General features: G+C 39.5%; 1 non-coding gene across 1 annotated transcript; it reads right to left on the reverse strand.

Annotated features, from left to right (window-relative positions):
- Positions 1–2549: 2549 nt before the first annotated feature.
- On the reverse strand, positions 2550–2656 carry LOC127099836 (small nucleolar RNA R71). The gene has a single exon (XR_007794303.1). It is a non-coding gene; the product is annotated as a small nucleolar RNA R71 (small nucleolar RNA).
- Positions 2657–17315: the final 14659 nt, after the last annotated feature.

Consider the following 17315-nt stretch of genomic DNA (forward strand, 5'->3'; position numbering starts at 1 on the left):
GGTGTTTTATCTATTCTGATAGGAAACGCAAACAACACTTCATTCCTCCTATGTACGAGTAGCAAGCAACATTTTCTGCTCGAATGTAGCCTAAACAAGATGTTCAATCCATTCCAACGTGAAGCACAAACAACGTTTCATTTCTCCCATGCGCAAGTAACAAGCAATGTTTAACCTCTCATATATGATAACATGAAATAATATCACATTCTAGGACTCGATTTAATTAAATTATATTATTATTCACTTCAATTTATTTCATTTTATTCGATACTACTTGGTATTTTGCTTTCTATTTATCTCAGGTAGTTTATTTGAAGCATAAGCGAAAAAAGGAAGAAAAGGAGGTGCAAAAAGAAATGAATAGAAGCAAATTCCACCAAACCAAAGCCCAACCCAAAAGCACAAGCGCTGAGCCTGTGACGGGCGTCACGCCCTGCTGCCTTGTGTTACGAACGTAACACATGGTGTGACGGACGTCACACCATTCTCCTATATTTTTGGCTTCAGAAGCGCAACAGAGGCACGTTGAAGCCTATTGTTACGCTTGACTAATGGAACGTGAAGATTTTTTACACGGAAGCTTTTGGAAACCGTTACAAAAAGTGAGTAATATAAATAGTGGCTTTTGGGAAAACCCTGCAGCTCTCTGCCCCGTCTCTCTGCTTCGTTCAATTTTTCTCTTCCAGCCGTGCAAGCATACCTTACAGCATTATTTTTACAGTTTTTACTTTTATTTGCAATTGTTATTTTTCCTTTCCAGCAATTCCTTTAAGCACTTAATTAATTTTTCACACAATAGTTTCTACACCGGAATCTATTGTGTACCTTTTACTAGATCTAACCTTACGTTAGATCCTAGATTTTTATTCCTTCACTTTTTTTTATTTCCTTGTCCGATTGAAGAATTTAAGAACAAATCCAACCGGTCTTTGGTGGAGTGTTCAAGACTGCTATTAATTACTCAGGTTCTTTAATTATTGTTTGAATTTATATATGCTCTGCTTTATTGTTTATTTATATTATTTGCCTGAGATGGATTTATTTAAGCATTGTTTAGGTCTGTTTAACATGTCCGGCTAATTTATTTAGGTGTCGGTATGTAAAGTAAGCGGAATGAATGAATCAAAACTAAGTCGGTTTAATTACGTTTAAAAACAAAATCACCCTTTTTATGGTCTCAATTTACAGGTTTAATAACAAAGTTTTTGTACGAGAGTAAAAGACATAAAGAAGTTAAATTCAATAGAACGAGAGTTTGAGTTTTTAACTGGACAGTGTAAATTGGACATTAATTCTAGATCAGGGCGAAAGCAATTTTTAGAGTTAATTAAATTCTAATCTTTTTCAAAAAGTATTTTTAAAAGTTGGATGTGAGGACGAGAGTTAAGCATTTGGATTTAATTATATAATCCGAGTCAATAGAGCGAGAGTTTGAGACGAGGGTGTTTAAACGATTAGTGTTTTCTTAAAAAGAGTTTCTATAGATTCTGTTGTTTTCAAAAAGTGATTTTGGACTTAACCAATAAGTGACAGCTGCGTTAATATAAAGTCATAGTCTATTCAACAGAGCGAGAGTTTGAGAAAAGACTTTTAGTCAATAGTGTCTACTGAAAAGATTTATTTTAAAACCAAGAAACCAACGAAGAATTGATTCCCTAATTACGACGAACTACATACTGATATCCGCTTAATTGATATTTAATCTATATCTTATTTTAGTTTTAACTTTTCCCCCGAACAATCAAAGTATCATCCGCCTTAGCTTTACGAAGTAACCTTAGAAAACGGTATATCGATTCATAAGTCCCTGTGGGATCGATATCTTTTAAAACTACGCGATAGAACTGTGCACTTGCAGTTTGTACCCCAAATTCGACTCATAAAGTCGCGATCAAGTTTTTGGCGCCGTTGCCGGGGACTTTTATTTAGTCGATATCGTAACTCTTCTGTTACGCTGTAGAGACTAAGGCTTATTTTTATTTTTATTTCTTTCGTTGATTTGTATGCCACACACTCGCTCACAAGGCGAGCCGTTTTACTTACGAATCAACGACATCGAACTATATCTCTGAGTCTTACGACGAATTCGAGAATATCGTGCTGCAAACAATCTCCCTCCAATCGAAATTCCTGATCTCAAAAATCTTCTTCCTTCACCGATACCCGAGATGGCAGAACCAGCTCATGCTCTTCGAGATTACGCCGCTCTATCGCAAGATGAGCCGCATTCGAGTATTGCTCCACCCGCAATCGAAGCAAACAACTTCGAACTTAAACCTTCACTGTTGCAGGCAGTGCAACAGAACCAATTCTCTGGAAATCCTACCGAGGATCCAAACCTTCATTTATCCGTATTTGTCCAATACGCTGATACTGTTAAAGCTAATGGTGTCACTTCAGAGGCAATTCGACTTCGTCTCTTTCCTTTCTCGTTAAGAGATAGCGCTAGAAGATGGCTTCAATCTCTTCCTTCCAACTCAGTCACCACATGGAACGAGTTGAAGAAAGTCTTCCTTGCCCGATATTTTCCTCCGAGCAAAACAGCTATGTTAAGAGCCCAGATAAATGGATTTAAACAGAAAGATAACGAGTCTCTTTTCGAAGCATGGGAAAGATACAAAGACATGATGAGACTTTGTCCACACCATGGTTTAGAGGACTGGTTAGTGATTCATACCTTCTATAATGGTCTCTTGTAAAACACGAGGTTAACAATAGACGCCGCCGCAGGTGGTGCACTAATGAATAAACCTTACGCTGATGCTTATCAACTTATCGAGAGCATGGCCTAAAACCACTATCAGTGGGGAAGCGAAAGAACAATGGTAGAAAAACCTCAAACGAAAACTGGCATGTACGAGATAAGTAACCTTGATCATGTTAATGCAAAAGTGGAAGCTTTGGCCCAGAAAATTGAAAGTTTAAATGTATCACCTCCAGCCACCATGGTTGCCATAACTCAGAATTGCGAAGTCTGTGGAATCCAAGGTCACACTCCTGCAGATTGTCAGCTCCTAACAGGAATCCAAGCAGAGCAAGTAAACTATGCTCAAGGAAATCCCTACTCGCATACCTATTGTAACACCCTTCTAAAATACCCCAAATATTTAATTAAAATAGCAGTATATCATCAGAGTAATTATGCCCTTAAGGGTGTCACACAATCATTTCACACCATTTTTCCAAATTATCCTGTCATGCTCATTTATTTAATCAAATAAAACATTTGCATAATACGCAGCGGATACAGATCAAATCGATCATTCAAAAACATGTAACTCATACATGTAAAATCATTCAACAACCAACAATGAAAATAAGACAAAACATCCCGTCCCGATGTTACATCTATCAGAGCATGACCCACTAAGGAAAATACACTAGACTCCAAGGACTAGCTTCTACCCAATCACTGCTCGTTACCTGAAAAATAGTTGTAAGGGTGAGTTCCTCAATCGATATAATAAGCATTATAAATTAACATGTAATGCCAAGTAATTTAACACATTAATCACCCTAATCACATCGCACATTCGGTAACGGCACATCAATTCAAATATCATACTCAATACAAATACAACTCATGCTCATACTCAATATCAACACAAACACACGTATAATATTGGAATACATCCATTCATATTATACGCCATACACATATTATGCAATGAGACTCCATGCATGCGGTACCGACTAATTGTGAACATATAGTTCACCTCACCGTCCAAATCCAGGCACGGCTATCAAGCCCACTAGTCCCACTCATTTGAGACCTAGTGACTCACTCACTAATTCCTCACCATGGGAATTGGCTACCACCCCAAGGGCCACGCTATGCACGCTAATTCACCTAGCATGCAAACATCAACAACAGTCCAAAATGACTAACTCACTAATTCCTCACAATGGGAATTAGCTACCACCATAAGGCCACAATATGCATGCTAATCACCTAGCAATGCTACATCATCAACAACAATTCAAGAATAGACATATGCTCACACTCTAAGCCATAAAACAGTCTATTCACAAATGCACACATAACTGATACATTCACAGCATCATGCATACCATCACACATCATCAGTATTTTATCACATAAGCATATCATATCATGCCAAATAACAACCACAGTATTAGCACACTCTACTAATACCTATACTACTCAAAACGACGGGAATAATCCCTAATATATCATACATCAGCTAAATTACATTACTCAGCTGAACAGTGAAAAACTGCATAACAACAGCTCAGGAAAATCACGATCCTGCCCATACGCGTATGCCCCATGTCCATACGCGTATGGCCCATTTCCTGGCCAAGCCCATACGCGTAACACAATCTCATACGCGTATGCTACGCGTACCACATCCCCATACGCGTACCAACAGAGACCAAAACACGTTCAAAACATCATCTTCCTCATTCATACGCGTATTGCCTAGTGCCATACGCGTACCAGGCCATCTCATACGCGTATTGCCTAGTGCCATACGCGTATAACCAGAAACCAGAATTTCCAGATCTGCAATGGCTTTCTCTGCTACGAGATCTATCCAATTCAACCTTCCACAGTCCAATTTTACACATTATCCGTTCATATCCCCTAACACAATTCATATCTTATCCAATCTCACAAATCCTAACACTATTGCATCTAATTCCTACGAATTTCCTTCAATTTTAATCCAAATTCGTTCATCCCAAAAGTTCACAATTTTCAGCACAATTATTCCAATCAGAGGTAAATCAATGGTTTATCACTACCCATGACATATTATCCCATAATACCCATTAAACGATGATAAACCCCCCTTACCTGAGTTAATCCGGCAAATCCTTCAGCTTCAAGTTCTTCCTCTCTTCAACCCTTGTTCTCTGGTTCGCTTTGCCCTTTTCCACTTTTCTGTCTCTTTTCCCTTTTCACGTGAAAAATAACTCTTTTTACCAAATGGAACCTTTTTACTGATTTCTACTTTTATTCCAATAATAATAATAAAAATAATCCAATAATAATAATCCCAATAATATTCCAATAATTATTATTCCAATAATAATAATAATTCCAATTATTTAAGTAAATTAATAAATATATTATTAACTCAATTTAAATAATTATCTTATTTTATCGGGGTGTTACAACTCTCCCCCACTAAAAGAGTTTTCGTCCTCGAAAACATACCTCAAGCGAACAACTCAGGATAAGACTCCTTCATCTGACTCTCAAGTTCCCAAGTCACATTGCCACCTGCTGGTCCTCCCCAAGCTACCTTCACCAAGGCAATCTCTTTACCCCGCAACTGCTTCAACTCTCGATCCTCAATCCTCATAGGTGATGTTTCAACAGTCAGGTTATCTCTCACCTGTACATCATCCACTTGGACCACATGCGACGGATCAGGAATGTACCTCCTCAACTGAGACACATGGAAAACCTCATGCAAATTCGCAAGTGACGGCGGTAAAGCGATACGATAGGCTACCTCTCCTATCCTCTCCAAAATCTGATAAGGACCAATAAATTGAAGTGTCAACTTCTTCGACTTCAAAGCTCGACCAACCCCAGTTATCGGAGTAACACGAAGAAACACATGGTCTCCCTCTTGAAACTCAAGTGACTTCCTCCTCTTGTCGTGATAACTCTTCTGACGACTCTGAGCAATTCTCATCTTCTCCTGAATCATCTTAATCTTTTCCGTAGTTTGTTGAACAATCTCCGGTCCAACCACAGCACTCTCACCGGACTCGTACCAACATAAAGGTGTCCGACATCTCCTACCATACAAAGCTTCAAACGGTGCCATACCAATGCTCGAATGAAAACTATTGTTGTAGGTAAACTCAATCAAAGGCAAATAACAATCCCAAGCACCTCCCTTTTCCAAAACACAAGCCCTCAAAAGATCCTCTAGTGACTGAATCGTCCTCTCAGTCTGACCATCAGTCTGCGGATGATATGCAGAACTCAATCTCAGCTTAGTTCCCAAAGCCTTCTGCAAACCTTCCCAGAATTTCGATGTAAATCTAGGATCTCTGTCCGAAACAATACTCGACGGAATACCATGCAAACTTACAATTCTCTCAATATACAACTCGGCTAATCTCTCTAACGGATAATCCATTCTGATCGGAATGAAATGAGTCGATTTCGTCAATCTGTCCACAATCACCCAAATAGCTTCAAAATTCTTACTTGTCCTCGGTAAACCAGAAACAAAATCCATACTAATACTGTCCCACTTCCACTCTGGAATAGCCAACGGTTGCATTAGCCCAGACGGCTTCTGATGCTCAATCTTCGACTTCTGACAAGTCAAACAAGAATAAACAAAACTCGCAATTTCTCTTTTCATTCTCGGCCACCAAAATAACTTTTTCAAATCATGATACATCTTCGTAGCTCCATGATGAATACTCAGGCCACTACGATGTCCTTCCTCAAGAATACTCTTCTTAAGTTCGGTAACATCCGGAATACACACCCGATCACCAAATTTCAAAACACCATTCTCATCAACTCTGAATTCACCACCTTGACCTTGATTCACTAGAGTCAACTTATCAACCAAAAGTACATCGGATTTCTGACCCTCTCTAATCTCATCCAGAATACCACTCGTTAACTTCAACATTCCCAACTTAACACTATTGTGAGTACTCTCACACACCAAACTCAAGTCTCTAAACTGCTCAATTAAATCCAGTTCCTTAACCATTAACATAGACATATGCAATGATTTCCGACTCAATGCATCAGCTACTACGTTTGCTTTACCCGGATGGTAATTCAAACCAAAGTCATAATCTTTCAGAAACTCTAACCATCTCCTCTGTCTCATATTCAGCTCTTTCTGATCAAACAAATACTTTAAACTTTTATGGTCACTGAAAACCTCAAATCTTGACCCGTACAAGTAATGCCTCCATAACTTCAGAACAAATACCACAGCTGCCAGCTCTAAATCGTGTGTCGGATAGTTCCTCTCATGAACCCTCAATTGTCTCGAAGCATAGGCTATAACCTGCTTGTTCTGCATCAACACACCACCCAAACCTAACAATGAAGCATCACAGTAAACCTCAAATGGTTCCGACGGACTCGGTAATATCAGAATAGGAGCAGTAGTCAACCTTCTCTTTAACTCTTGGAAACCTTCTTCACATTTTGAATCCCAAACAAACGCTTGCCCCTTTCTAGTCAACATCGTCAACGGTAACGCCAACTTAGAAAATCCCTCGATGAATTTCCTATAATAACCTGCAAGTCCAAGAAAACTCCTTATCTCAGAAACTGACTTCGGAGCTTCCCACTTAGATACCGCTTCTATCTTAGAAGGATCAACAGCAAGACCACCTCTGGAGATCACATGACCAAGAAAACTAACCTCTTCTAACCAAAACTCACACTTAGACAGTTTAGCAAATAACTTCTTTTCTCGTAGAACTTCTAAAACCACTCTCAAATGTTCAACATGCTCTTCTTCAGATTTCGAATACACCAAAATATCGTCAATAAACACCACAACAAACTTGTCTAAATACGGATGGAAAATCCTATTCATATACTCCATAAATACTCCAGGCACATTAGTCACACCAAAAGGCATTACAGAATATTCATAATGTCCATACCTTGTTCTGAAAGCAGTCTTCTGAATATCCTCAGTTTTCACACGTATCTGATGATACCCAGATCTCAAATCTATTTTACTGAACACACTCGCACCAACCAACTGATCCATCAAATCATCAATCCTCGGCAAAGGATACCGATTCTTGATCGTCACTTTATTCAGTTGCCTGTAGTCTACACACAACCTCATAGTACCTTCTTTCTTCTTAACCAATAACACTGGTGCACCCCACGGTGACACACTCGGACGAATAAATTTCTTATCCAACAGATCTTCCAACTGACTTTTCAATTCCGTTAACTCAACAGCAGACATACGGTACGGAGCCATCGATATCGGCCTAGTACCAGGTACCAAATCAATCGAGAACTCAACTTCACGCTCTGGCGGTAATTCGTTCACTTCTTCCGGAAACACATCAGGAAAATCACACACCACGGCTAGATCACAAATCGCCAGTTTCTCTTTAGCCTCCAAAGTCGCTAACAGCATAAACAACTCTGCTCCATCTGCTACTGCCTCATTCACCTGCCTTGCAGATAGAAACAAACTCTTCCCTTCCTCAGTCTCAGGAAAAATCACAGTCTTATCAAAACAGTTGATATAGACTCGGTTAAACACCAACCAGTTCATACCCAGGATAACATCAACCTGTACTAGTGGAAGACACACAAGGTCCATTCCAAAGTCTCTACCAAAAATACTCAAAGGACAATTCAAACAAACCGAAGTAGTAGTCACTGAACCCTTCGCAGGAGTATCAATCACCATACTACCATGCATCTCAGATATCTCTAACTTAAGTTTCACAGCACAATCCAAAGATATAAAGGAATGAGTCGCACCTGTGTCAATAATAGCTACAAGAGGAAAGCCATTAATATAACACGTACCTCGGATCAAACGATCATCTGCAGAAGTCTCAGAACCCGATAAAGCAAAAACCTTGCCTCCCGACTGGTTCTCTTTCTTCGGCTTAGGACACTGTGGACTGATATGACCCACCTCTTCACAGTTGAAACAAGTCACAGTCTTCAACCGGCACTCTGCAGCCAAATGACCACCTTTTCCACACTTGAAACACTTCTTCTCATTACTGGTACATTCATTGATACGATGTCCAGCCTGACCACATCTGAAACACTTAGCAGGGGCACTAGAGTCTCCCCCACTAGGCCTCTTCATCCCACTCTGCCTCTGGAAACCTCTGCCAGCTGCATATGGTTTCCCACGATCATTCTGATTCTTGCCTTTTCTATTAACCCTCTGCTGATAGCTCTCTGCTCTAGCCTTGGAATCCTGTTCAAAAACCCTGCAACAGTCAACCAAGTCAGAAAACACTCTGATCCGCTGATACCCAATAGCCTGCTTGATCTCGGGACGTAACCCGTTCTCAAACTTCACACACTTTGAAAATTCCCCATTAGCCTCGTTATAGGGAGTGTAATACTTCGACAGCTCTGTGAACTTAGCAGCATACTCAGTCACAGACCGATTGCCCTGCTTCAATTCCAAGAACTCTATCTCTTTCTTTCCTCTGACATCCTCTGGAAAGTACTTCCTCAGGAATCTCTCTCTGAACACAGCCCAAGTGATCTCAGCATTCCCAGCAGATTCCAACTCAGTGCGGGTAGCAACCCACCAATCATCTGCTTCCTCTGACAGCATATGCGTACCGAACCTGACCTTCTGGTTATCGGCACACTCAGTCACTCGGAAGATCCTCTCGATCTCCTTCAACCACTTCTGAGCACCATCTGGATCGTATGCTCCCTTGAACATTGGAGGATTGTTCTTCTGGAACTCACTCAGTTGACGAGCAGCTCCCATTCCCACAACATTCGGATTTCCTCCAAGTACTCCAGCCAGCATACCCAGAGCCTCAGCAATCGCAGCATCATCTCTGCCTCTTCCAGCCATCTCTATTCTGAAAACCCAACAAACTAAAACAATAAGTACTGATAGGGTTACTCAACACCTATCCCGTACAGGGGAACAGAATAATTACGACTCGACTCGACCAACCAGGCTCTGATACCACTAATGTAACACCCTTCTAAAATACCCCAAATATTTAATTAAAATAGCAGTATATCATCAGAGTAATTATGCCCTTAAGGGTGTCACACAATCATTTCACACCATTTTTCCAAATTATCCTGTCATGCTCATTTATTTAATCAAATAAAACATTTGCATAATACGCAGCGGATACAGATCAAATCGATCATTCAAAAACATGTAACTCATACATGTAAAATCATTCAACAACCAACAATGAAAATAAGACAAAACATCCCGTCCCGATGTTACATCTATCAGAGCATGACCCACTAAGGAAAATACACTAGACTCCAAGGACTAGCTTCTACCCAATCACTGCTCGTTACCTGAAAAATAGTTGTAAGGGTGATTTCCTCAATCGATATAATAAGCATTATAAATTAACATGTAATGCCAAGTAATTTAACACATTAATCACCCTAATCACATCGCACATTCGGTAACGGCACATCAATTCAAATATCATACTCAATACAAATACAACTCATGCTCATACTCAATATCAACACAAACACACGTATAATATTGGAATACATCCATTCATATTATACGCCATACACATATTATGCAATGAGACTCCATGCATGCGGTACCGACTAATTGTGAACATATAGTTCACCTCACCGTCCAAATCCAGGCACGGCTACCAAGCCCACTAGTCCCACTCATTTGAGACCTAGTGACTCACTCACTAATTCCTCACCATGGGAATTAGCTACCACCCCAAGGGCCATGCTATGCACGCTAATTCACCTAGCATGCAAACATCAACAACAGTCCAAAATGACTAACTCACTAATTCCTCACAATGGGAATTAGCTACCACCATAAGGCCACAATATGCATGCTAATCACCTAGCAATGCTACATCATCAACAACAATTCAAGAATAGACATATGCTCACACTCTAAGCCATAAAACAGTCTATTCACAAATGCACACATAACTGATACATTCACAGCATCATGCATACCATCACACATCATCAGTATTTTATCACATAAGCATATCATATCATGCCAAATAACAACCACAGTATTAGCACACTCTACTAATACCTATACTACTCAAAACGACGGGGAATAATCCCTAATATATCATACATCAGCTAAATTACATTACTCAGCTGAACAGTGAAAAACTGCATAACAACAGCTCAGGAAAATCACGATCCTGCCCATACGCGTATGCCCCATGTCCATACGCGTATGGCCCATTTCCTGGCCAAGCCCATACGCGTAACACAATCTCATACGCGTATGCTACGCGTACCACATCCCCATACGCGTACCAACAGAGACCAAAACACGTTCAAAACATCATCTTCCTCATTCATACGCGTATTGCCTAGTGCCATACGCGTACCAGGCCATCTCATACGCGTATTGCCTAGTGCCATACGCGTATAACCAGAAACCAGAATTTCCAGATCTGCAATGGCTTTCTCTGCTACGAGATCTATCCAATTCAACCTTCCACAGTCCAATTTTACACATTATCCGTTCATATCCCCTAACACAATTCATATCTTATCCAATCTCACAAATCCTAACACTATTGCATCTAATTCCTACGAATTTCCTTCAATTTTAATCCAAATTCGTTCATCCCAAAAGTTCACAATTTTCAGCACAATTATTCCAATCAGAGGTAAATCAATGGTTTATCACTACCCATGACATATTATCCCATAATACCCATTAAACGATGATAAACCCCCTTACCTGAGTTAATCCGGCAAATCCTTCAGCTTCAAGTTCTTCCTCTCTTCAACCCTTGTTCTCTGGTTCGCTTTGCCCTTTTCCACTTTTCTGTCTCTTTTCCCTTTTCACGTGAAAAATAACTCTTTTTACCAAATGGAACCTTTTTACTGATTTCTACTTTTATTCCAATAATAATAATAAAAATAATCCAATAATAATAATCCCAATAATATTCCAATAATTATTATTCCAATAATAATAATAATTCCAATTATTTAAGTAAATTAATAAATATATTATTAACTCAATTTAAATAATTATCTTATTTTATCGGGGTGTTACACCTATAACTCAAACTGGAAGAATCATCCTAATTTTTCATATAAGAGTAATAATGCTTTATACGCACCAGAACAAGGTCCAAATCAAGCCCCAGCTATACCTCCTGGATATCAAAATTCGATCCCATCTACACCTAACAATAACGTTCCTAGGAAATCCAACTTGGAAATCATGATGGAGAACTTCATAGCTTCTCAACAGCAAACCAATAAAGATTTCTTAAACCAGAATGTACACACTGGCTAACAAATAAAACAACTAGCAAGTAAAGTAGATTCCCTGGCTACCCATAACAAAATGCTGGAAACACAAATATCACAAGTAGCTCAACAACAAGCGCCTACTGCTGCCCCAACTGGTACATTTCCTGGACAGCCCCAACCTAACCCGAGAAGCCACGCTCATGCAATCATACTAAGAAGTGGAACGGAAGTGGAAGGACCGTCTGATCCAAGGATAGAAAACCAAAACTCTAAAAAGTCAACTGAGGAAGAGAGTAAACCTAAGGAAAAGGAAGAGAGTAATAAGGAAACCGTAGAAAAGAAAGAACCTTATGTACCTCCACCACCTTATAAACCACCTATCCCTTACCCTCAAAGGCTTATTAAAACCAAAGATGCGGGCCAATTTAAAAAATTTGTTGACCTACTGAAACAATTAAACGTCACAATTCCTTTTACAGAAGCTATTACGCAGATGCCCTCATATGCTAAGTTCTTAAAAGAAATTCTTTCTAATAAAAGGAAACTTGAAGAAAGTGAAACTGTTACACTCACTGCTGAATGTAGCGCTATAATCCAGAATATGCCTCCTAAACTTAAAGATCCGGGTAGTTTCTCTATACCCTGTCACATAGGAAAATTTGTCATAGATAAAGCCTTATGCGATTTAGGAGCCGGTATTAGTGTTATGCCTTTATCCATATGCAAGAAACTTGAAATGGGAGAATTAAGACCAACTAAAATGTCTGTGCAACTAGCAGATCGTTCCGTTAGATATCCTGTAGGAATTCTCGAAAACGTTCCCGTGCGCATAGGTCAATTCTACATTCCAACCGATTTTATAATTATGGACATTAGAGAAAATGAAGTTACACCCATTATATTGGGAAGACCATTCTTAGCAACTGTCGGTGCGATCATAGACGTAAAACGAGGACGACTCACTTTTGAAGTAGGAGAAGAGAAAATTGAGTTCATTCTTTCCCAATTTTTGAAAGCACCTGCAATAGAAGACACATGTTACTTCATGGATATCATCGATGAATGCATAAAAGAAACAGAGTTAGAAAATGACAAATCATCTGACTATCTTGTAGAAGACAAACTTAACCAATGTTTAGCAATAACACCGGACCCTACGCAATGCCTTAAGAAACCAACCCTAGACCTGAAAACACTTCCCAAAAATCTGAGATATGAATTCCTTGACTTAGAACTTGAACGACCAGTGATAGTTAATGCAGACCTAGGAAAACTCGAAACCGAAAAACTCCTGCATATCTTAAGAAAATATCCAACCGCACTAGGATACAACATCACCGACCTTAAAGGAATAAGTCCTTCTATTTGTATGCACCGCATCATGCTAGAAGAAGACTGTAAAACTTCTAGGGAACACCAGAGGAGACTAAACCCGAACCTGAGTGAGGTAGTGAAGAAGGAAATAACCAAGTTATTAGAGGCAGGTATCATATATCCTATATCTGATAGCAAATGGGTTAGTCCTGTACACGTAGTACCGAAGAAAGGAGGTATAACAGTTATTGAAAATGAAAAAGGAGAAACTATAACTAAACGAATCGAATCGGGATGGAGAATGTGCATTGACTATAGGAAACTAAACAAAGCAACCCGAAAAGATCATTTCCCTTTACCATTCATTGACCAGATGTTAGAACGATTAGCAAAACATTCTCATTTCTGCTATCTAGACGGTTACTCAGGCTTCTTTCAAATACCAATTCATCCTGATGACCAAGAAAAGACAACATTCACGTGTCCTTTTGGTACCTTCGCCTATCGACGAATGCCGTTTGGCTTGTGCAATGCTCCTACAACCTTCCAAAGGTGCATGATGGCGATATTCGCCGATTTTCTCGAAAACATCATGGAGGTATTTATGGACGATTTCTCCGTATGCGGACAAAGCTTTGAAGAATGCCTTGAAAACCTAGAAAGAGTTCTAGAACGATGTGTAAAAGTAAACCTAGTACTTAATTGGGAAAAATGTCACTTTATGGTACAAGAAGGAATTGTTTTAGGACACATCATCTCAAATAGAGGAATTGAAGTAGACAAAGCCAAAATAGAGGTAATCGAAAACCTTCAACCTCCGAAAACTGTGAGAGAAGTGCGAAGCTTCTTAGGACACGCCGGTTTTTACCGACGATTCATTAAAGACTTCTCAAAAATAACTAAACCTTTGACCGGACTATTGATGAAGGATGCTGAATTCATCTTCGACAATAAATGTTTAGAATCATTTCAAATGCTTAAACAAGCATTGATCTCCGCACCCATAATGCAGACACTAGATTGGAATGAACCATTCGAAATAATGTGTGATGCCAGTGATTACACCGTGGGTGCTGTTTTAGGACAACGAAAGGATAAAAAGCTTCACGTTATATATTACGCAAGTAGAACTCTAGATGAAGCACAAATGAATTACGCCACAACCGAGAAAGAACTTTTAGCAGTAGTATTTGCGTTAGATAAATTTCGTTCTTACTTGGTCGGAGCCAAAATAATCATTTACACTGACCACGCTGCTATCAAGTACCTCTTAACAAAAAAGGATGCTAAACCTAGACTCCTAAGGTGGATCTTGTTGCTACAAGAGTTCGATTTGGAAATCAAAGACAAGAAAGGAACTGAAAATGTAGTAGCAAATCACCTCTCTAGACTCGAAAACCTGGAATCGGAAAGAACATCGATTAACGATGATTTCTCGTACGATAAACATATAGCTACTTTGGAAGAAAATAAATCTGATAAACAGGTAGAAACCACCTTAGCTATATCTGTTACACCATGGTACGCTGATCTCGTCAATTATTTAGCTGCCGGAATAGTTCCACCTACTTTATCCTACCAGCAAAAGAAACGATTCTTCTATGACATAAAACACTATTACTAGGATGACCCTTTACTTTTCAAAAGAGGCCCCGATGGTATTTTCCGTCGGTGTATACCTGAAGAAGAGGTAGAAAATATAATCCAACACTGTCACTTCGCTCCTTATGGTGGACATGCAAGTACATCCAAGACCTGCTCCAAAATCCTACAAGCCGGTTTTTATTGGCCAAATATATGGAAGGATGTGCATGCGGCTATCAAGAAATGTGATAGGTGTCAACGCACAAGAAACATATCTAGACGTGACGAGATGCCACAAAAGGGCATTTTGGAAGTAGAGATTTTTGACGTGTGGGGAATAGATTTCATGGGACCTTTCCCACCTTCTTTCGGTAACAAGTACATACTCGTAGCGGTTGACTACGTATCAAAATGGATTGAAGCTATAGCTTCTCCAACAAACGACACACGAGTAGTAACTAGACTCTTTAAGAATATAATATTTCCAAGATTTGGTGTCCCAAGAATAGTAGTCAGTGATGGCGGATCGTATTTCATATCTAAGGTACTCGAAAAACTACTGTTTAAGTATGGTGTAAGGCATAGAGTAGCGACACCTTACCACCCTCAAACCAGTGGGCAAGTGGAAGTGTCTAACAGAGAAATCAAACAAATATTGGAAAAAACAGTCGCCACCTCAAGGAAAGACTGGTCATTGAAATTACCAGAAGCTTTATGGGCATATTGAACCGCTTACAAAACTCCCATAGGGACAACCCCATTCAAGCTTATTTATGGAAAATCCTGCCACCTCCCAGTAGAATTAGAACATAAAGCCTATTGGGCTATAAAAAATCTAAATTTAAACTATAAGGCCACCGGTGAAAAGCAAATCCTTGATATAAACGAACTAGAGGAACTCAGACGAGACGCTTACGAAAATGCCAGAATCTACAAAGAAAGAACAAAACAATGGCATGACAAGCGCATATCAAGGAAAATCTTCAAACAAGGCGATACAGTCCTGTTATTTAACTCTAGGCTAAAGTTATTCCCGGGAAAACTACGATCTAGATGGTCAGGTCCTTTCCAAATCACCAATGTCTTTCCCAGTGGAGCGGTAGAAATTAAAGGCAAATCTATGGAACCATTTACCGTAAACGGGCAACGTCTAAAACATTATCACTATGCAGAAAACAATGAAGATTCGCAAGTCTTGCACTTAGACGTAATGCCTCCAGACTTTATAGATTATATTTGATAGTTTTTATGTCGAGCTTGCGACATTAAACAAAGCGCTTAGTGGGAGACAACCCACAAATTTTTATTTTATTTTTATTTCTTCTTTAATTATTCTTTTTCTTTTAAATTCTATTTAGTATTCATTCTTAATTTACGTTAACTTATAAAATTTTTCTTTCTTTCGGCATTTGGCCAAATCCTGACTAAAACTCTTGTTTTTCTTTTCTCTAGCTAACACTAACCTGATGGGCCAAATTGATCGTATGGGTACAAATTCAGAGGGAAAGCTCAGAAACAAAAGTTTGAGGAACTAGCAGCGAGAGAGATGCTACCTAGTTTGTATGTTGATGACTGGGCAATGACTGCCCTTGGACTAAGAGAGAGTGTCCTGTATTTGCTGAGTCAGATAGGGTGGGAAACCTCTCCTATCCGTAGACATTTCGTCACTTACCGGAGACTAACACTAGAATTCCTTAGCTCCCTGATCTATCTACCCAGCCATGGAAAAGGAATAAGCAGAGGTTTCATCCAATTCAGAATGTTCAACATGGAGTATCAATTTAACATCCAAGACTTTACCAACCTTTTAGGTTTTCCTACCTCCCTTGATACATTCAGAGTGAGCCAAGAAGAACTTTTTGAATATAGAGAACTTGAATACTTTTGGGGAAGCTTGACTGAAAATGACGATCCCGAGGAACATGAGTTTCTTTCTGGAAACATACATAATCCGGCCTTTCCTTACTTCCATAAGATCCTGACCCACACCCTTTTCGGGAAGAAGTCAAACAGTACCTCAGTTTCACGTGATGAACTCTTCATCATATTTTGCGCTTCCCAGAACCGTCCAGTAAACGGTGCCACTTTTATGTTGGCAAATTTTGACCACCTTATCCAAGATGAACGAGCACCAATTCAAATAGGCGGATTGATAACCATGATTGGTAATGCTATCGGATTACGTCAGCCTATGCTTGACTTAAGCCCTTTCTGTGTCATTGCGACTATGAGTATACCCTTCCTCTTCAACACTATGTTTATAGCAAACCTAGGGTCTGAAGAGTTTGAGCTTATAATTAACAACCAAGTTCTTTGCCTATTCACCTTGCCTAGACGAGGACTAGTGTTCATAACCGCAACAACTGGCTCTACAATCTGAACGAAACACCCTCTCCTGCTAGATCTACTGAATCCATTCAGGACTATGAGATTTGTGACGACCAGATCCCTTATGCTGAATCTG

The sequence above is a fragment of the Lathyrus oleraceus genome, chromosome 6 (genome assembly GCF_024323335.1).
Source record: "Lathyrus oleraceus cultivar Zhongwan6 chromosome 6, CAAS_Psat_ZW6_1.0, whole genome shotgun sequence".
NCBI classification, from domain to species: Eukaryota; Viridiplantae; Streptophyta; class Magnoliopsida; order Fabales; family Fabaceae; genus Lathyrus; species Lathyrus oleraceus.